Consider the following 23266-nt stretch of genomic DNA (forward strand, 5'->3'; position numbering starts at 1 on the left):
TTTCTTTGCATTTAGAAAACACTGACACAACCAACTCGGAAGCAATAAAATTGTGAAATTATCTTTCTCTCTGTTCTAGGGTAAACTTTCTATAGTAGTTTTCAAAGGAGTTTTTGGGAAAATGTCTCTTCAAACTTTCCTGATGTCTTCTTACCTTTTTTTAAGCTCCCACTCCTCCAGTTCAAAAGCTTACACATTAAAGCTTGAGCTAGGGTAACACCTCAGTTACTGTTGTGAAAAGGAAGAAACATCTTTCCTCTCCATCCACTAGCATGTTGCTCCAGAACATCACTGAGCCTGTTGAACCTTCTAAACCATCAGAAAATCCACTCAACACTCCAAACATCAAAAGAGTCTTTTCTGAGGTCGCAAGCAGCAACAGATTGCCTTGTAACTGGACAAATATTAGAGCAACACATTCTTTTGGGTTCATACCAGACAGCCGGGAGAAGGGACAGGGAAAGAAAAAAGTCTGACTTCCCCTTTTTGGAAGCAGCAAGTTCACCTGTAACAGGCTCACCTGCAACCTGTAACTCCACTTCTAGCTCAGAGTGTACTGTAAGATTCAAGCAATTGTTTTTATGTTCTTAAGCTCATAATAAACAGAAAAGCCTACCTTTGCCATTAGTACAGAGAAATTTTCAAATATTACCTGCTCTAGACAATATGCAATCACATATGTATGATACTGAAAAAACACTATAATTTTGCTGAATTTGCATTTATGTTAAAATAAGTGTTTTACCAAGTGAGTAAAATGACAAGTCTTAATGAATTATTTTCTCTACAGACATGCTTAAAGCTTGTACTTTTTATTACAAGCACTTAATGTTTCAGTACTTTTCATATATCCAGTTAATCCTTAGAGAAGACTACATTTAAACAGAAGTAGGAACAAGAAAAAAAAATCACAAAGCATTACCACACATAAATACATTTATAATTCTGAATTCAGAAAACTTCCAGTTTAAATTCTGTAGCACTGAGGTACAAGACATGAAAACTTAGCATGCCCGTGCCATTAGCTTTCAAATCAGTGGCTAAACACACACGACATCTTACCTGTTGCACTTCTTCATTTAATGCTTACAAGCACAGGTCAGACATTCCTGCAAACCAAAAATTTATTCCACAAGCACAGAACCCTGCATGTATCTGTGGAATTGTCTCAGAATCAACCCAAAGGCAACACGTCTGCTTGAAACTGTCTCTATAGATACACGTAATTTGAAAAAATATATTATTTATATAATAAAAGTCTAGTAAGCTAATCACTAGAGTAGTCACTAGGTATTTCTAACATTTGAACATTTGTGCATAAGCAAAGGCACAGCTCTGTTAAAAAGCATCACAGCACTGATGACATAAAGATACAATTGAATAGCTGCTGCAACACAAATTCCACTAAATAGTACAACTGGAAGGAGCATACAGTTTAACAGGCCTGTATTTGTAGCATTGTTTTCCCAAGTTATCAGGAACAAACAAGACATCCTTCCCTTTGATGTAAACATTCCTTCGCCACATGAGAAGGTATGAAGTGGCATGAAGCTGCACCAGGGGAAGTTCAGACTGAACATCAGGAAAAGGTTCTTCACTGAGAGGGTGGCTGGGCACCAGAACAGGCTCCCCAGGGGCCTGGTCACAGCACCAAGCCTGCCAGAGTTCAAGGAGCATGTAGATGAAGCTCTTAAGTCATGTCATATGGTTTTAGTTTAGGTAGTCCTGTGAGGAACAGGGAGTTGGACTCGATGATCCTTACTGGGTCCCTTCCAACTTGAGATAAACTGTGATTCTATGAATATCTCCTTTGGATGCAGCTACAACTGTGCAGTTTAATACTAAGTGCATGAAGTTAAAGCCATTTCAATTTCTTGTAGTCTGAACCATAGACATTAACTAGCCAATAGAGGCTGCTTCTCCTGGCAGCATAAGAAATATGCTTCAGCCTTCATACAAAAATGATTATGTCATAATACTTGAGCTCACATTTGTTTTAATGTTTGTATGTGGCTTCATTCAGATGAGTACTCACAATCAGCTGGCACCACCAGCCCCCAGCTGAGTGCCTCTGAATGCAGTAAGCAATGAGAAATGGGGTGACCAGCTCCAGGCAGAAGCAACAAAGCAGCCTTCCTCCTACACTTCACAGCCCTCCAGACTACACCATGTGCTTTTGAAACCCTTACATGCCAGTGAAACTCCATCTAGTTTGGGGGGGAGTGGGGAAGCAGAAGAGAGAGCATGAAAAGTTAATGATATACTGTAATATTTTCAAAAAGAGCTAAATTCAAATTCTTTCAAAAGAATACTGGGATCACTCATAATTCCAGGCAAGGAATAGTAAGGACTCACAAAATTCTGTATAACACCCAGAAAGTGAAAGTGCCAAACCAAGCCTGGAGTAATTCAATTCAGGCAAAGAAAAAATTTTTAATCTTTTCACCATATTGCGAGAGGCAAGACTGCAAAACTCCTTTGGAATGGCACTTTTAAAATATCTTCTGCTACACTTGGTGTAAAAAGTACTCACAAGAACACTGCTACTCTGCTGTACATCTGTAATACCTTCACTCTAAGTTTTTAAATAGCACTCTAATTGCAACTACACCAATTTTTGTTTTTCAGTGTTTGCAATTATTTTTCTCTTACAGAAAGATGAAGAAGGATCCTTATATTCTGCTTTCTGGATAAGGAAGAATGACTACTTTCCATTGTCCTTTTCCTCCAGGACACTCTTAAGGTTTTCCTAATGCAAACAGTATCTTAGAAATTTTTGGTTTCAAGAGGCATACAGAGCTCAGTAATCAAACAAAAATACCAGCCAACTGTACTCTAGGCTATGGCTAGAATTCCTCGTGATACTCTGAACGAACAACTTGTTGCTGTTGAAAGCATCTGGCTCTAAAGAGCATTACAAAACCTATTTAATATATACATCCATAATTATAATAAATATAACAGTATTTATTATTATTATTCTGTTATACAATTCAGAGTCCAACACAAATTTCAGAAAATTTCAAGTAAGGAACAATTTGTCAAGAAAGAAATGTTCCTGCTTTTTTTGCCATCGCATCTTAATATCAGATGCCATCAAGGCTGAATCTTTCCTGAACTCAATGGAAAAATGGAAAGTTTGCAGGAAGTCCAAATAGATGACTTCTTAACTAGCCCTTTTATTAATCTTTCCCTGATAGAAATGTAATGATATTACCAAGATATTGCTAAGACAAGAAAAATCAACAAAACATAATACCTTTTACAGACACTGATACGAGTGTTTAAAAAACTCAAAACTTCTGTAGAGGTGTTATTACTAACACACACTATTTCAGTTTTTTCTATAGAACATAAAAATTCATATCTTCATATGAAAACAATTAGATACAATTTCAAGCATTAAAATTGAGTTAGAAAACCAGGGCTAAAAATGAGCTTAATACCATACTGCATACTGTGTTTGCATCATATGCCAAGAGCCATGCCCCTTCCTAAGGCAAATACAACCTCAGATTATATCACTGCTGCAGCCAGGCTCAGCTCCCTTCCAAAATACTTAAGTCCATGTCCACAAGGCTGATCGCCAGTGCTGTCATTTCCTTCAGTGAATTTGGAAAGCAGCAGGAAACATGGCTCACAACAAATGCAGGAATACCGGACATATACAAACAAAACGGAACCTACGGTCCACTCTGAACCTATTTTTGAAGTCTGACCAAATCTGCAACTTAACCATAGTTAAGGATAAAGGGTATTCCGGTCATGAATTCTCACAGCTGAAGAGTTTTCTGCTATGTAAAACCAGGACAAAGTCTTATTCTAGACATACCTTCTTTTGGCAGGACTATGGGAGGAGGTTGTATCTAGCTCACAGAAAATTAGGTCACCCATTTCATAAGCAAATATAAACTGCATGTTGAAGTCTGTAAGCATTTCATAGATATTCTCCCTCAACAGAAATTTGGAAGAGATTTATCACAAATTCTGCATAGAGATAGAATAATTATAAATGCAGGAGGAAGGAAGTTCATATTTACAATCTTAGTCAAACAAAAAAAAACATTATATCATCTTAGCAGCTGTGTAAGAAACTGGCAAGCCTCTGAGTGAAGTTTTTTTCCGAACATCCCAAAAGAACAATTATTTTTGTTTCCTGGAACATATCTTCTTTGGTATAAAGACCTCTCCAAGGACTGAGCCAGATGAATAAACTACAGAATACAACACTGAAAGTGGAATGTGTACCACAATGACTATTTTTACAGCTAAAGCAGCTGAGCTGACCACACTGGATAAGGAAAGTAATTTGTGACACTAGAAATGCTAATTATTTGGACCATGTTCACATCTTCGTAAGGACAAGGGTTGGCAAGAAAGAACTGATCTGGCATTAATTTGCTGTAGCCAAAATGAGGCAAAAAGCAGCAGGAGTAGCTATATAAAATGTAGGTGACAGTGATCAGTTTAAAACCCATGTAGCAATGAATCTCTTAATTCAGTATCACCTCAATATTTAAATTGAAAATAATTTCCTAGTTGTGTTTGTCTACTGCACTATGAAAAACTTTATGCAGTTGCAGGAGTCTGTTAAACATCCCATTAGACTACAGTCCCATTTCCCAGGATTGCTAACATACAGTGTGAAGTGGCTAGAAGATTTTTATAGTTTCATTTTTTGTATAAAGGTTTTTACACGTGAATCTTAGATCTGTCTCACGCTGAATCAAATCAAAGCAGCAGCACCATGAAAGGTGAAGCTTAAAAAAGTAGAATTATTTCATGGCTTTTATAATTTTTCTATCTTCCTTCAGACCTTTAAATGTCCATTGAGGTCTAAGGCTTGCTGGCACCTTCTTCCTATTACCTTTCCAAAGGAATTATAGCTGATAGCAGCTACAGCCCAGCATACTCTGAAGGGCCAGCTTGTAACAAATCCGAACAGGTTTAAAAGCCAAAAAAGGGATTAAAAAATATTTTTTTCAGTTATAAATTTCATTCCACAGGGGGCTTTCTGCATATTCTCCCTTCAACCTAACATATCTATTCAGTAAAAGTAGCTTATAACTACTAAAACATATAGCTGAATTCCTTGTGTATATTTATTTATGACCATGTTATGCCAGGGTCCAGATCCAGACTGCAAAAGAATGTTGAATGTTGCATTTGACAGTGCCACACATCTGTTTCCAACCAGGAGGGGAACACCTGAAAATATAGGTGAGGGCCTTCATCCATCTGCACCATTCAGAACTGGAGATGGTACACCATCACAGAAATGAGGTGTTACAGCTCTTCCTATTAAATCATCACTTTCTTCCTCCTTTTCCTCCACAAGAAGCATATTAAAGTACATTCATTTACATCACAGCAAGTGTTCCCTTACTAACTCTGGAACATGCAAGAGGGATGGGTAGAAAACCAGACACCAGAAATGAAACTCTTTTGCCATATATGTCATAACATTAATCTCCCCTGTCCTTTTATTCGGTAGTAGAAATAGAATTAAAACTAACAAAACCTTTTGGTTTCCAACTGTAAAAACAATCAAGGGTCTTTTTAAAAAGCTGGAAAATTAGGGCAAGGTAGAACAGCTTTTCAACTGGTATGACACATCAGTAAAGTCAACAAACAATGAAATCTTATTTTAAAACGAATAGTCTAACTTCAGTAAAACATGATCACTGCTTTATGATTCTAAGTCTAACATCCAAGAGCACTTTCATCACTGCTTTTCAGGAAGACTTCTAGTAACATGACAGGAATCGTGCCACATTAGACTTCAGATGTAAATCTTTAATGAGAAAAGATTTTTTCATACCACAGCCTGATAAAAGACAAGTTGGCTGTTTCTAAAGGAGGACGGTTATGTTTGGGCCTTTAATATAAAGTAATAGATGACCATAAGATCCAGAAACAGACAAGACATGTGAATTTTCATAGCACATAGGTGTATTAGGAAACAAGAGACAGAATTATGTTATTTGTGACTCAGTGGCTGAAAAGATTAAACATAAGTCAAAGCAACAATTTTTTAAACAGGTGAGATGCTCATGAGCCATTTTATAACAACATAAAAACATCCACACCGAGTTACATATGTAGGCTAAAAAATCAGAGTGCTTGTAGCCTCTATATAAATTTGTATCGAATGGAAGACCAAGAAGTTAATTGCCAAATTGATTTTGCAGGCTGGGGTGGGACAAAAAACAGACTTCAAATCAGATCAAGGACAACCCAAACATTTAATAAAGTACAAAGGAAAAGGTGTGTTCTTCTTAGGAAAAAACCCTATGCTTTTTGACACCGCTATGCAAAATATTTCAGATGCTATATCCAAAATAACCTCAGGGTACAAATAAAGAAACAACCAAACAAAAAATAGTTATCAATGCTATGAATAATACAGAAAACATCCAGAAGTTCAGTTCACTGGTCATGTTGTATAAACATAGTGTGAAAGACACTAATAAAACAGTTTAAACGGTGACTAATTCCAATCTCTTCATTATGGTACTGGAGATTTCTTGATGCAAAGCTCCCACGTAAGTATAAATTCAACATTACTTCCCTTTCATAACCAAGTAGTGAATGAAGCAGGAAGATCTCTCTTTCCTTGCATACAAGAAAGGTTAAAATTAAACTATCTGTAGGGCACAGTGGACAATCCAAGCAACTTGCATATGCAAAGCCAGAAAGTCCAAGTTTCTCTATATAAATCTTCTGATTCATCTTAAGCAAGTATGGTGGGTTTTTTTGCCAGAGGAAGTGATAGCAGAAAGAAGAAAGACAGTGTTAAGAAGTCAAGAAAGGTTAGTGTACCTGGGACTGGACGATGTCACACACATACAAAAGACAGCAGATTCCATAATAATAATTTTACAAGTCAAAGACTGGAAGGAAGACCTCAACAGCTTTGTCTTAAGCCACAAACAAACACCATAAAAACCCCCAACTATGAGATTCTCCACCCCTTTGCAAGTAAAGAAAAGCAAACAAGATAAAGATACATCCACTTTCTTTAGGAAAAAGAAAAACATCCCCAAAAATCAGTGGAAGAAACCTGGAAATTACTTCCACACACTGCTGTTGTTGCAATGCTAAACACTGCTGCTTGGTCCACAGCATGGACCAAGAATGCATTCCTAGTACTCACTGCTATAATTTTCTAGCTACAAATGTATTAAAAAGTTCAAAAAGTCAGAAAATAAAAACCCCTTTTATTAACACCAATATACTTTTGCACACTTGCCCATAAACAGCACTAGTAAAGAGCCACATAGTATTACCAACATATTCCATTACTAGACTCCTCAAATACTTAAGTTCCCCTAAAGTCTTTAAGACACAGTTAGATTTTAGGGTTGGTTTGGGCTTTTTTCTTACTAAACTGTTTTACAGAAGGTAGATCTTATTGTGCTGGTGAAGCTGAAACAACTTCTGTTTTCATACAGCTGGATTTGACCCTCAACTGAAAACGCTCTTTTGCATTTGACGGAAATCTTGCAACACACTTTGAAGGATGATACATAGAAATAGAAAAGATAAGGAAGCAATTAGCTGGGCAATTTCCCCATAATATTGAAGGAAGTCTTAAAACCAATTTTTTCGCTAAACTTAGAGAAAGACAAAGGTATGGATCATGTTGTTTTGCTGTCATTTTATTGTTCAACAGAATTTTAGAATCTTAACCTCACATTCTGATACTATCTGATTACACAGCAGTATAGCAAAAGCCTGACATAACTGTGACCTGTGAAAAGTTAGTGCAATAACCACTCTTTGAAAACCTGGCCATGAACAAGTATGCACATGGCAATTTCAGTCAAGCAACCAGCCAAAAGTCATTATTTAGTGGGCAGTAGCTAGAACAATCAGCAGCGAATGACTCACCAGTGAGGTGCCAGTATGCTGTAAGTAGCATTTGCTCTGTCAGAGCTGCCAGTGGACCTTCACACATATTCAGGGAACTGCCTGGCTGTGATCCCAAGGCAACACCACTGAGAATGACTACCAGGAATCCATGCCTGATTGCCAGCACTGTTTCAATGGCAGTGCTTTCTGCTCAGTGCAACCACTTACAAGCTCTGGAAATGAAACAGCTCGACCACAAGCCAGAGTGTGCACCACAACATCATTCAAGAAGCAACACCTGTAAAAAAAAACAAACGGGATACATCCCAAGACCTTGTTTGTTCTTGGTCTCAACTTGTCATCTGATGTCACAACCTTCTCTCAGAGGAAAGCAAGTAAAAGAGCTATACATCTGTGGAATCATTCACAGCCTTTGTGATAAGTTCTAACAGCACCTCTTTCAGCTCTATTATTCCTAACAGGTAAAAAACTCTATTTAAAAAAATTCAATCAAGTCACAGAAAGCAACTTCTCAGACCCTTTTTCAACTCCTCTTCATCATCTAAGAACTCACTCATCCCAGCTGAGGAGAATATGCACAAAGCACAGGACTAACATAGCTCATAAATACTATTCAATCTCCCACCATGTGCATTTTGAGATGGGCAATACCAAGAATAATATCCTACCCAATTCTCAGTGGACAAAATATCTCCTGTGGGACAGTTATAGCCAACAATATCTAAGAGCATGCATACAACATAAATGCAAGTGCAGGAAGGAACTGAGCACAGAAAAAAGTATTTTTCTGCCTACCCAGTTTCAAATCAAGAAATGTTTCAGAAGGAAACATTCCAAATCAATTCCCAAAAAGAGGATAAGAGAGCTACACAGACAATTTTCAGAACTACTCATTGCAACTAAAGAACTGGAAGACTGTATGAAGAAAAAAAAGATAAATGCAACAAGAGAGCAGAAAAAGTGTGTTTCCAAGATGACAAGGACAGCATTTAATCCATAATATAATGCTTCCTCTGTGGCAGACCTAACTTCCTCTTTTAAAATAATGTCCTGTTCCTCAAGACACTATAAAAGCTCAGCAATACAGAGAGGACGCAAATCGATTTTCTACAGAATACAGAGTCATAGATTACATTTCAGTGCTTATTTTGATCATCTTTGAAAAGTAATAGATCAGAGTTTGTTACAAACATAGTTTCTAAATACAATCTATAAAATATATTTGCAGTACAGTGGCAATAAAAATATGAAAACTACATAGTTATCTATATGTATGCCATTAAATACCAGGCTTCTGCATGCACATCTAATGACAGAAAGATCATCACTGTTTGCTACTGTTGAAATACAAGCCTCAAACCATACATCCAAACTAGTTCCACATAGTTACACACACAATTCTTGATGCACACAGAACCAGACTGCTGCTACCCTCCCCAGGGAAATGTTACCCATCACATTACAGATGCAGGCAGAACTTCAGAAATTATGTCAGAAATATTAAGTAAACAAAGAGTGTCTTTTACTGGACCTTCAATTACCTCACGGAGTTGTGCGCTTCAGTTTAATAGACGACTCCATCACAGTATTACATCTCTCCACAATGAGTTATGTCAGGCTAAATTTTAAGTTTTCTTTCCAAAAACTGAACTAATAATATTATATTTTAAATAGTTAATGATCTACATATTTCAAATTCTACTAAAAAAACCAGAACAACTTCATATTCTACTTACCACACATTTCAAACCACATAGCCATTTCAAACAATGGCTATTATTATACTCCAAATGAAGTTTGATACTTCACTATGAGTGTCTTGGAATAAACAGACATAATAAAAGGCAACGATTTATGATGCACAGTATCCAGACACTAAATATTTAGTCATACTGCAAAAATAAGAAAAGCCCTAATTTTGAATATACGTTTGTTGAATATTGCTGTCAATAAGACTGCCTGAATCATGCTGAAATACCTACAGTTCATCGCAATCCAGCAGAAGTCATTTTAGGAATGAAGCAGCAGCTGCTGAATCTATCAGTAGGCTATGCCTTCTCAACTCTTACAGGCACTTCGTAATATATTAAGGCATGCGCAGTTGTAAACTCAAATATTTAAACCCACACTGTAAGGCAAAAAGAATGCAGACAACATAAGGCCAGCTGCAATTTTTACACTTTCGTAAGAGAACAACTGATCTTTTATCCTGCTTTTCAACTCGCTCTATAATAGAAAAAAAAATATATTAAGGCAGCTTTAACTAGAACAAAGTACTACAAAAGACACATCAATATCTTCTAACATTTTATCATTTTTCATCAGATCATGTATATAGAAATGTTCTCAAATGCTCACAGCCTGTCAAGAGTTGTATTAAGGAGCATGCCAGATTAATCTTATCTCAGAAAGTTATTAATGAGGATAATTACAAAAAAAAACCCCACCCCACCCCACCCCCCCAAAAAAACTCGTCTCCTAGTTTCAGGTGACATACATTCTGAACTAAAGGAAGACCATATACTTTCAGGGTTAGAAAAATAATGAAGATGGAATTCAAGCTCCGAAGGGGTTACATTACCCTACACAAAATAAAGACACTAGATAAAGTTTTAGGAAGACATTTCTTTAAAGCACATTCTCCTGTTTTGCAAATACAGTCCTATTTTATTACTGGTTAATGCATCTTTCACACTGAAGTGTAAAAAGACATGAAGTTGGCCCCTGGTCACATTGTACAGGATAAAATTTGCGTTGCCATCTTCAAAGTTAGAAAGTATATACACTTCACAAGAACCACTGGAAAACATTAATAATCAGAAGTACTAAATAATGAAGAATAATTTAAAAAGTGAAAGGTAATATCATAACTTGCCTTATGTAGTGCACTCAGATCAGTCTTTAGGCCATAAAGCAAGCAACAACAGGCTCAATTTAAACTCTTCCCATGACAAGGATAGCAAGACAGCATGTACATTAAATCAAAATAATTTGCATCAAGTTAATGTTTTTCTTCCTACATTACATATATTTTCAATCTAAAGGCCACACAAAGCTAACATTTAAACAATCTAAAAGAATAATAAACACATAAAATCACTCCCTAAGCTTTCAGGCCTCACACTAGCTAACTTCCTACATGATACCTGTAAATATATTAACTATCTGATCCTTCATGAGAATGAAGATTGACACCTTTTGCAATAAGAGAGACACCCAAGTCATCACAATTTAAAAATGAAACACCACTGACATTGAAAGTTCATAGTCTGAGAATGCTTTGTTTATTCTGTGCTGGACTTTCAACTTCAGAATACACGCCAGTCATCCCAGAAATATTCCATTCCGGTTGATAAAAGATAATTTAAGATTCATTATACAGTAGTAATAACTAATCCCAGGGTCTGGTTGTTTTTTTTTTTTTTAACTTGGTCATTTTGAGAACCTTCTGAAGTTTTTGCACACATCTAAACTGAACAGATATAAGCAGTATCAAAACAAAGTTTCTTTCAAGCTAATTACAAGAACAGTGCTTTTGGGGGTTTTCTCTTTTATTTTTAACTAGAACATCTCTGATTTTCACTAACTGGGATAGGAAGTACCGAAGGTTAAGCTGAATGCTGTACTATCAACTGGATAGCAGTTAACACAGCATTCTTCATAAAGACACTATATGTTCCACTTTAACAACTGTGATGTGGATATGTGGTTCCTTCTGAAAATTTCACTCATCTCCCTGTTTCCATTTTCTGCTCTGCAAACTGCCAGAAAGGAAAAAACACTCCCACTTTTCTATGGGACCCCCCCTCCTTCCATGCTGAAAATGAGACTTCTCACTTCTGCTGTGCTTAGAAAGTATCTCAGAGGTCTCTAATCCAGAACAACTGAATATTTCTTCATGAAAATAATTTTTTCCTTCTACCCTAGGCAGGAATTTATTTGTGGCACTCACATCAATCTAACAAACAGCCTTTCAGTTCCACAGAACTGCTCATATCACTAAGTTACTTATTAATAGACACGCCAGAGTAGAGGTGAAAGAAAAAGTGATCTTCTCTTATCCAGCTCCAGTAGAACTGTTCTCCTGACCTGTGACACGCTCACAGACAGGTAAAGTTTCAGCCAGTATTACTGCTTGGCAAAGTTACTAGTGACTTCCCTCCTCCATCCCTAAACAAAATTCCCCCATTTAAGAGCTGGAAGAACTATTAGAAGACACAACTACTGTTGACTAAACTCCAGAGTACCAGGAATGTGCACTGATACACACAACTTGAAGAACACTTTTCCAGAAACAGTGTGCAACCACCCATGTTTCTGTCAAAGCCACTCAGACCCACACATTCAAGTAAAAGGTCATGCTCTCTGGATTCATGCACTAAAGATCTAAGTGACAACTTCCTTTGAGAACAGAGATTTGTATGGCATTTTTATTTAAAGGCTTCAAACAACCTAATGAGATTTTTGATGATGGGAATTTTTTTTAAATGCACTAGAAACCACATTTGTGCTACGTTCTGTGAAGAAGAATGATTACTGACACCTTGGAAGTCCAAACTTGTATTGCTGTATTAAAACAAATTCTAGCAATGATTAACTCGACTTTAAGCGGTGAAACAAGTTCACAGTGATCCTTCTATCAAGGAGCAAAGCAAGAAGCAAAATTAGTAAAGTAAGGATAAGTAGGTGTTCAGCATATTTGGGGATTTTGTGCCTGCTTTTCTAATATCTAGTCTCCAGTGACCTTTATATATACAAAATCAACTCAAGCATGGTTTAGTGATGGACTTGGCAGTGCTAAGTTAATGGTTGGACTTGATCTTAAAGGTCTTTTCCAACCTAAACGATTCTATGAGTCTATAAATAAAGACAGCTTGGAATGCTTGGCTTCTGGCATAGAATCAAAAATTCTATGCAAGATGCCTCAGCACTATACAGGCAAGAACCAGTCAAGTCAGGATGAAATCAAGAACAACCATACACGAGTGAGAAACTGCTGAGGAATAGCCAAAGACAGAGCCTTTAAGTCCAGACACAATCCATAAGTATTGTACCTCCCACAGAAGAGCAGTGAGAAATCTCCCTGGGCAGTGAACACTGTCCTTGCTTCTACAGGAATCTAGAGTAGACACTGCATTTATTTTACATAGGGTGTCTTGCTCTTATACACAGAGTTCTCAGAGTTAACACAATTTAAGAACTTCAGATCTTACCTTCATGTACTCTGGCAACAATATGAGAAAACCTGAGGGAACACTGTCATAGTCATAATGAAATGGTTTCACATTTGTTAGAGTACTTCTCTTCTTAACTAATTCAATACTTCTTGTTCTAAATTATAAAAGAGTCACAAGCAATGAGCTCAGACAAAAGTAGAAAAAATTCCCATGGGATTAAAATTAAGGCAATCAGTATGCAAGCAGAGTATTTCTACAAAGCTAGTAAGCTTCCCATGCCAATTTCACCTCTGGAAGATCATCATTAGGCTGCAAAAATCAGTCTTGCTCCTAAGATGTTTGAAAGCATGCTGAAAACTTACTATTTTCAGTCCTGAGCTAAAACCCATTCCAGTTTTGTAAAGCAGCTTGTCTAAATACGTATAGATAACATTAGTCATCTACATTTGAAAATTAAATAAATTATTTACGAAATAATGGGGCAAAGTATTTCCTACAACAAATTCTGAAAGCCTGGACAGATGCCTTTCCATACTTGTAAGATGCAAAGAGCAACCTGGAAAGGAGTTTGTCCTTATTTTTTAAAATGCTTTTATATCCTAGAAGTAAAAGAACCTTGAATTCTGCAAAACAGTATATAATTATGGTCTAGGAAGATGGATAGAAGAATGTAGTTTCTCTTCCTTCAGCAGGTTCCAACACATCAATTCTTCAGTTTTATCATTTTGGTACACTTCATCATTTTGGTGGATTATGCTGCTAACTGGATCCCAGAATTTACATGGATTTAATACCACCCATCTCTGTTTTCTTTAATGAATATTTTTAATGCACAATAGTTTAGTGGTCTCAAAAGCTATCTAAGGATAATCCTGTCAAGAAAAGTGTAAGGGGGGAAAAAGTTCTCTAGGCTCCACTGCTTCTCTTCTGCTCTTACTAATACCATCTTTTTAAGGGACCTACAAGGCAGAAAAAAAAAAGCCCACTGAGTGAAACATACAGTTCTTGAGATTGGGTCAGCTCTGTCAGAGATGCTAACAGGAGCTATTCCAGGCTTAGCAAATGCATCTGTACGGAGATTAATGACCAGAACAAGTATATAAGCAACACAGGGGAACTTTGCTTCTTTCAAAGAACCTGCACATTGGTTTTGTTAATGCTATCTCCTACAGCAGCTCCAAACCTGTGGCGACATCACATCTTTTCAATACAGGCGTACCACAAGGATCAATTTAGCAACTTCACAGTTAAATGTAAGAGTACTTCTCCAAATCTACAGGACCTTTGACAGAGAGAAAACTCTGTAACTCTGTCAAACAGTTTCAATACACTTCCCCAGTGATTAAAACAATCAAATCAGCATTTTAGACAGAATACTTTACCATAATAATCAATGGAACCATTTAAAAGAAATCCAGACATCAAAAAAGCACTAGGCTTTTTTAATCACTGATTGAAACAATACAGATGGGCAAAACTGTCATAGCATAATGTCTAAATTGCAAGAAAAATAAAATTCTACAAACACAAAAAAAGCCACATTATGAATTCTATTAATTCTTGTAAAGTTAGCATTTTTCACATTATGCAATAACTTACTCAACATTTACTGTTGCACTTAGCAGGCAATTTAATTACATATATTGAAAGGATTTAACTGTAAAATTGATATCAGAGTAACAATTCAACCACCTGAGATGGGACTATTTTATCATCAATGCTTGATAAACACTCATTATCTGTACTTCTAAAAATAATCACGGATACAGTCTTTAAATGACAATTAAATTATAATGCAAATTCACCAACTACAATTTAAGTAAGGTTCAAAATTAAGTCTTTTGGACACTTCTGAAAACATTTTTCCTTTTACCATGACCAACTGGATCTCAGAAAATGAAGTATAAGTTTGCACAGAGTAATCCCTAATGAATTTACAGTACTTCCTCGAAGAACCAGCAGAATTTTTCACAAGTCACGGATACACAACTGTTCAATAGCAGTAGACACTACTAGCTCAACCACAGTTTTAGTTTGGGGGGAGCAATTTTACCAGGAGTCTATAATAAAGTTCAAACATTAAGACCACGATGACACAGAATAAACTACTTTTTCGGTGCTACAGATGGCTGTTCTTAAGGCAGAAAAGTGGGAACATGACGACAGAATTTGCATCAAGATGAAATCTACCCATGTATCAAGCAACAAGCTCTACTTGGAGCTTTTCTCCGGGGAGCAAACTGTTCCTACTGGAAGAGCACAGAAGGCAACAATTAAAGTAAGTACAAGAAGTAACTCACTGCACATCTTGACTGTAAGCACAGAACAGTTCCACTTTTTTTAAATTTACTTTAACCAGGACAAGAAGACACCAGGAATACCATAGGTCCTACCAAGTCAGCAAACTGCTAAGTCTCTGGGAAAAGGGGAAGACAATGAGAGAATCACAGCAGCAGCAAAGGACCCTGTGCCAGCAGTAGGCAGAATTTCACAGAAGATGAGAACAATCTATATTCAGTTTACCATTTATGCTATGCAAGATCACTGCATTTTTACCAGCAACCTGAATTCTTGACCACTGTAATATTTACTTAAGTAAATATAACAGTTTTGCTACTGTGGATAGTAATTCCCTCACCAGATTCCCTATAATATTTTTGTGTAAGAACTTTCACCTTTGCCTCTGGTCTTCTCAAGACAGCAGAGTATATGAAGATTCAATCACCTTTTTGATAACATTTGTTTAAAGTACTTTGATGAATTTTTGAGACTAGAAATTCAGTAATGGGTAAAAATTATGATGTTTTTACATCATCCCTGGAATTCCCCACCCCCAGGCCTCCCTCCCCCCATGGCTGCTAAAATCCAGCTAACTCATTATGATGTAAGATGGCAACAAATTATTTTCCTAATATTTAACATCAGGACAGTTTCAAATTCTCATGTACGTCATCCTTGTCCATACAATACAAGTGCATTGATAGGTTACAGACCAAGATATTTCAAGAGATCTTCACTAACATATGGATTTTAAAAAACAAGTCCAACAATCTATTCAACATCTTACATGAAACACTTCCACTAAAGCTGGACATAGTAAGTAACAAAAACTCCTGCTTCGAACAAAATAGAGAAGTGACTTTAATTCATTAAAATGTCATAAAATATCAGTCAATATATCTGGATCAAGCTGCATAAAAAATATTCTGCAGATACTTTTCTTAGTCTTTATCCAATTTTTCTATATGAAGGATTATAAGCAACCTTTATCATTACTGAATTTTAGTTCTTTCTCATAGGGACTAATTTGTTTAATTTGGTAGTTATTAGTAAATTTTAGTATTAACATATAAAAGCTATTATGCCATTTTCAATGGACATTTTTTTAAAGTGATGGTAACACTTGCAGATTAACAAGAGAAACTTAAATCCCTTGCTAATCCGAAGAACTATAAAGGGCAATTATAGTACAAGTTCCTTTACTGGCATTATCTAACCTTGTACACATTCTTAAAGGTAGGAAACATTCCATGTGCATACTCACTCAAAATCTGTGACTGCAAATTATCAAAGATATTTTCTGAACTCTTAAGAGGACTTACTCAATATATCAACTTTTGTTTCATAATTTACATTTTCTGAAACAAAATTAACACTTCACACAGAAAAGGGTTAAATCTGACTACTCAGCAGTCTCTGACATTTCAATGTATTATTAACCCTTAGCCATAAAACAGATCTGGATCGCACTTTTATAACGCTTGTTTATCTGACATTGCCTGATTCAGCTGCAAACCAACATATTTTCTTCTAGCAATTGCAGAGAAAGAGTGAGAAACACAACAAAATGGTCTATTGTTGGGGCCAGAAACAAAAATTGGACATTTCTGGCTTCGGTAAGTGTTTGTAACAAGTTCTAGATTTAATCAGCAGGATCCTCAGTATGAACAGATGTTAATGAAAAGTTGTGAAGTACATTATTTCAGTTCTACTTGAAAATTCCATAATAGAACTATTGTTTAACATAACAGAAGAGGCAGATAGTGATTGTTCTGCAACGTTTGGCTTCATTTGTAACACAAGTGATTTAGATTCTTCTACTAAGAAAGTGATGTAAATTACTTAATGGCTGAGATCTTCAGTACTATTCTTCCTAGTATTTAACTAACTGGCTTACTCACTCAGATTTAACTGTTCCAGTTTGATAGGTTTTTATTTCCCCCTCCAGTGGCTGAAAAACATTTGAAGAAGAAAGGCAAGTATGACCAATAAAGATGAGACCAACACAGGATAAAGATCTACAATTTAAAGCACAAAGATTTAACTATTTCTAGCTAGAAAAGCCAGCTGATTCTATTGAAAACCTTAATGCTGAAGGAATAGACAAAGAATCATATTCAAATAAAGAAGCAACCACTAAAGAAAATTAGTGGTTTGGGGGAAACAAGGCAATACCCATATATTCTGATAGCCAGAACACTGAGACATCCTTTTGAAAAACAAAACCTCTTAAAATCAACCCCAGTGAACCATTACCTACAAAGGGCATTGCAGCAGTTTCACACAGTACTTTAAACCAACAGGTGTTCTCTGTACGCAGGATTACTTTACTAAAAAAGGAATAGGCTTCAACACACAGAAAGCTGAAAACAGTTTATGTCAATACACTACTCCACTGTAAATAAAAACTACTTTAAATTCAAACCTGAAGGCAGTAGTCTCAAGATACTATGCAAGGAAGGCAGACTTATATAAAATGTCAGTGCTCTCTTTCACATTATTTTTTATATTCTTTCAAGAAATTAACAGCCAGTACACTGTATTGCTTTCCTTAGCTGTGGTTTATCTCTTACTAATACTTTTCTCACTGTCACCACATGCTGAGTCAGAGAAGCAGTGGTAGAAGGATGCTTCATTGCGTATCATCTGAGTATAAAAATGAAGCCATTTTAAGGAAATTTCTATCTGAAAATGAAAACTGTACGAGGGCAGTAAATAAATAAATTCCTTAGTGCCACTTACCTTTCTGTTGTATGAATGCAAAAAGCTTCTGTAACATGGATTTCTGTACGGTAATTTGAGTATCACCCAGTGATACGAAAAATCACATACCAACTTAGGTGCAGAAAAACAGTTCTGTGTTCCACTATACACCACACCCACCCAAGAATGATATCAATGTATTAAATAGATATATTTAGAGAATATAGAATTTCTAGATCTTTACAGAACTACATGGAAAGCATTCCCCAGATTATGACCTATACTTCTGTTCTTCAATATGATTTATTAAGTAATTTTTGCAGTTCTCTATTTTAACAGGAAACTTCTCAGCAGAGAAAAGCTGATTAAAGACAATAAAATTTGAAGATTTGTTGTTCTAGACATATTGCTTTAAAAAATGTCTAGAATTAATCAATTAACTCTTCTGCTCTAAGGTGTTTAACAAGCAAATGGGCACTAGGCAGAACAGACAAAAAGAGGCAATTTGTTCAAAATGGAATAGGTGTGATTCTACAGTGTCACAAAACATTTATCCATCACATAAATGGTAATGTAAATATATTAGCCATATGAAATAGCTTACATTTGCCAAATGGAGTGCACCTGTAAATCACCAGTAAAAATAAATTGTACTACACAGACGGCTGTTCATCGCCTTCTAAACACATATAGCTCAGTAAAAATATAAAATACTAGTAAAAATGGTAACATGTAGAGACTGTTCAAATATGCAGGTGATTGTTTTCTGCCCCACAAGATAACAAATCCAAAAGAAATAAAGTCTTCCAAAATGAACAGGTAAGTCATGGACTTCTGAAGACAACCAGCATTAGTACAGGAGAAAAATAAGTATAGCCATATGAATTTTACAAGGTCATGTGACATTCGTGTATACAGACACTCCTCCTTTCCCTCCCACCATCAATGATTTTCCCCATGCAGAAAAAATATATCACTCTCCCAGTTTCATGAAAACCAACAGGCATCAAGCTTGCTTGGGAGATTCTTCGCAAACCAGTCTGCCTTCAGGAAGTCGTATGGCTAAAAAGCTGAACAGGTTTCAGGTTTGGTGTTTGATTTTTAACCATCATTCCTTCTTGCACCAAGAACGAGGATTTGCGCGTTTTGTTCCGCGGGTGGCAGCGCGCCTCGGCGATGCCTGCGCCGGGGACCCGACTGCCTGCGGCTGCACAGGGTGGAGACTCACCCAAGCTGACATTGTCTGGATGCCACACACACTACATCCCTCGCGCATCCCCGGCTGACTTCCCAGCCTCTTCCAAGGCATGTCTCATTCGGGGAAAACCCGGGGGGCACACACATACAAGAAGCCTCCAACAGTCACCAGAGCCTCTCAAGAGAAAAACACCCGATAGTGTCCGGGGCGTGGAGGGGCGCAGGACAGAAGCGCGGGCCGGTAAATGCGCGCCTTTCCCGCACCTCTTTCGCTCCGGTGTTCCCGCCCAGCCCCGGCGGTGGCTCGGGGGCCGCGGGGCCGCGCAGGAAACGCCGCCCGCCGGCTCTGCCACCGCCGTCCCCCAGAAAAGCGCGACACGAAGGCGGCTCCGCCACTCACCTCGCCCCGGCTCCGGGGGAGCTCCGGCGGGCAGCGGCGACGCCCCACAGAACAGAGGGGCGAGGCGCCGGGCTCGCTCCCGCTCGCTGCCGGCGGCGGCACCCGGGTCCGCTCCGCCTGCCAGGCCCCCTCGGCGGCGGGGGGTGCTGCTGCTCCTGCCACCACTAATGGTGGCCGCTGATACCGGTTCCTTTCGCCGCTCCCTTCCTTTCCCGTTCCTTGTTTCCGCCGAGCGCGGAACCGCCTCCGCCCGGCGACCGAGGCGCGTCCCTGCCCAGCAGCGGAGACGCCGCTCCCTACACGCCGCTACCGCCCCAGCACCGCCGCCGCGCCGGGCTCCCCCCGCCGCTCACTTCCGGCGCGCGGGCCGCGCCTCGCCCCGCCCTGCCGGGACCGGCGCCAGCCACGGGGGGCGGCGACGGCCCCACAGCGCCGGAGCGGCCGTTGGGCGCGCGAGTGTCCGTTGTGCAGGCGGGGGACGGTCGGGCACGCGAGCGGCCGTTGGGCGCGCGGGGGCCCGTTGGACGCGCGAGGGCCCGTTGGGCGCGCGGGGGACGGTTGGGCGCGCGGAGCCGATCGCTCGATCCCCGCGGAGCCCATCGCTCGATCCCCGCGGAGCCCATCGCTCGATCCCCGCGGAGCCCATCGCTCGATCCCCGCGGAGCCCATCCGCTGGTGCCGATCCCCACGGAATCCATCGATCCCTGCGCTGCCGTTGCCCGCTGCGCGGGTCCGCCCGCGCCGGGCGGTGGCCGGCGCGCTCTCGGCGGGTGCTGCTCGCGCTCCAGGCAGCTTGGGGCTGCGGTTCCTTCCGCAGGTAAAGGCGCTGTGGGACGTTCCCTGTTCCGATCACCGAAGGTTTCTGTTGTCAGCAAATTGCCAAATCCTACCGAAACCCTCGGTCGTGTGTCCCGCTGATCCTGGGCCAGCCGCTGACCGTGCCACCTCGGCTACGCTCTTGCACCCGCTTCTCACCCTACCACAGCTTCAGGGACGAGATCACCGTTTTTAAAGTTATTTACAAAATTGGATAAACGCATTGCTTGCTACTGCAAGTAGTGCTATAGGAGAGGAGATTCGCTTAAGTACAGTTTTTTTTGCCTGGAGGTTCCAAGCTACAGCAGTGCAGGAGAGGTGGCATCCACGCTGCCTTCCGCCGGGAACGTGCTTCTCCCTGTGCTACAACCGCTGTCTGTTGTGACAGAGCACAGGCATGCTTTACATCAGCGTTTATCTGTCAGTATTTGACAGGCAAAAAACTTCAATAAGTTAAAGTACAGTATTTTCCATAAATGTGAACAATTATGCAAAATTATGCGTGTTTTACTGCTGTAAGTACTAATTAACCAATGAGAATACAGGCTAGGTCAACAGCAACGTGAAGATCTGTTTAAAATACAAGCTAGTACATGGAGAAAATTATTTTCATGTGTACATGCAATTAAGTAATTTGAAAAACAAAGTTCACCTATAGAATTTTAACATCTAAAATATTTGCTATGTGAATTCACCTTAACGTGTAATCACTTACAAATTCTGGACAACATAATAAAATGTTGCCAATTAACAACATCCTAGACAAGCCAAGATCAAAGTTATGGATGCAGAAATATATGAATTATCAATATGGAATAAAAATACATGCATTGATCACCAAGAGACTACAGTAGTCTTCTGGAAATAAAATGTTTTTAATCCAACCATTCAAAATTCTACACTGCTGCTGATACATTGTTTCATAGTTTGTGAAGTCCCACAATTAAGAGGTGTCTGGGCTCACATTATTTAGTAAAAGTGGTAAGTACTTCAGTTTTCAGTGCTGTTCTGCACATGCTGCATATCAACAGTGAGAGTGAGCTGGCAGAGACCATGAATCTGATGTTATCAGCAGGTTTAGACTTTGTCTGCAGGTTGTATTAATCCCACCACACTTTCCTACTGATCCTCCATGACCCTGAAGGGATTACAATGACAACACCTCCCCCAGAAGCAGACCTGAGATGGCTGGAGGAAGCACAGGGAGTCCACGGGCAATGCAAGGAGCAACTTGGGTGTGCCGTGGCCAGGTTCCTTATGGCAGCTCCATGGCAGCTGACCCAGAACAGAAGCACTGCCAGGTCTCACGTTCTGCACTGCTGCAGCTGAGGAACTGCATGGCCATGAAGTGTGCAAACTTCATACACTCAACTATGAAATTCTCTCAGATGGAAAAATAGGCTACAGCTGACTACTGCAAACTCTGATTTTGGAATGTGGAAATATTATTCCCTTATATCAAACTTGCTAAGTTGTCCCTGAGCCTGTGCAGACTATAGACAACAGAGTTAATTTAATGTAGGGTAGAGATCAGAGCTAGCCCCATTTGGATTTGTGTGCATCCTACAGAACCACTATCCAATTACAGATGTAAGTTACTAATGTAAAATCATCCCCCAGCCCAAGGAAATAGTACATACCTGCAGATGTTGGGAGAGATTTTCAAAGTACAGCAAATTTAGTCATACATCTGCCAATAAAATTAACAGGTAATGAATTAAAAAAAATAAGTGAAGCCTTTTGAGTAGGTTAAAAGGTCAGCTTAAATGTATATCTGCATTGAAATTAAAAAAATTATACAAGGGATCATTTTTGAAATCAGGGCAATAATTCCATGGCTGTTGACCCTTTCTTCTCCCAAAATGCCATCTATCAATCTCAATTTTACTTATAGCTAAGCACTGTTGGCAGCTGAACTTAATTTAGAATACTTCAAAGGTTTTATTTTCTGTATTTAAATAATTTTGAATAAGAAAACATAAATAAGCAAAGGTTATATAGGCTTCTGGATCATTAAACAGTTGGGAGAATTTCCGTGCAGGGTACACCAAGGAAGGGCTGGAAATATGAGGGTTCAAAATTAACAAAAACCTCTCATCTTGATTGTTTTGTTGGACCTAAGAAAGCTCAATGACTCATGCAGTCGAAATTTCACATTTTGGTGAAGACCTGCTGGGTCTGACCCAGACTGACAATCAAAACTATATGTGTGTGCATATATAGGTACATCTGTATATCTATGCAACTATCCCATCATGGAACCTCAAGCATGATGCCTTATGATGCCTGCCAGCTCTAGCAAGAAGAGCAGTCTGACTCTTTTCACCTGCTTCTTTATGAATTTCTTTTGCCAGCTACAGAGTTCAAGACACAAAATCATTAAAAAGCCTTTCATGTTCATCAATAGCTTGCTCAGACTATATTGTATCTATTGTTGCTCACCTAGCTATAATGGCATTTCCAAATGGGAATTCTGACAAAGTATTACAGTATTTCTTAGGAACAGGTATACCACCCATAGCCATTAACATCAATAATTCAGCTCATCCATACTTACGTTAAAAATGTCTTCTCTCAGATCTTGCCTACTGTTCATAAAAAAGAATGTCTTGAAGGGCTCCTGACCTTGCAGCAACTGGTATGATGACAGGAGTAGCCTGGAATACAAATGCAGACTTGTACAGGAGTTTCTGGGGTTTCAAGCCAGCCAGCATGATACATAATCCATTGCAGAAACTCCTCATGTTCTAGGTTAAGGCTACTAAGCTTTCTCAGGACTACTGTTCAATGGGAAGGCTGCTGCTATTTGCATGGGGGA

The 23266-nt window shown here is 38.8% G+C and overlaps 1 protein-coding gene across 2 annotated transcripts in view; it reads right to left on the minus strand.

The window, feature by feature from the left end:
* RAPH1 (Ras association (RalGDS/AF-6) and pleckstrin homology domains 1) overlaps window positions 1-23054 on the minus strand; it is an 84885-nt gene extending 61831 nt beyond the window's left edge. Inside the window, exons 1-2 of one of the 2 annotated variants that reach the window (XM_088058562.1) lie at window positions 23006-23054; window positions 22089-22138 (exon numbers count right to left, since the gene is read on the minus strand). The gene's annotated coding sequence lies outside the window, so the exon portion shown is untranslated. Of the gene's footprint in view, window positions 1-19632; window positions 19954-22088; window positions 22139-23005 lie in introns of those variants that run through there. The other variant, XM_088058561.1, reaches the window with a different exon arrangement.
* Between the last annotated feature and the right edge of the window lie 212 nt (window positions 23055-23266).

The sequence above is a fragment of the Pseudopodoces humilis genome, chromosome 8, assembly GCF_049639895.1.
Source record: "Pseudopodoces humilis isolate 2021_Gansu_Grassland_sample_001 chromosome 8, ASM4963989v1, whole genome shotgun sequence".
Classification (NCBI taxonomy): Eukaryota; Metazoa; Chordata; class Aves; order Passeriformes; family Paridae; genus Pseudopodoces; species Pseudopodoces humilis.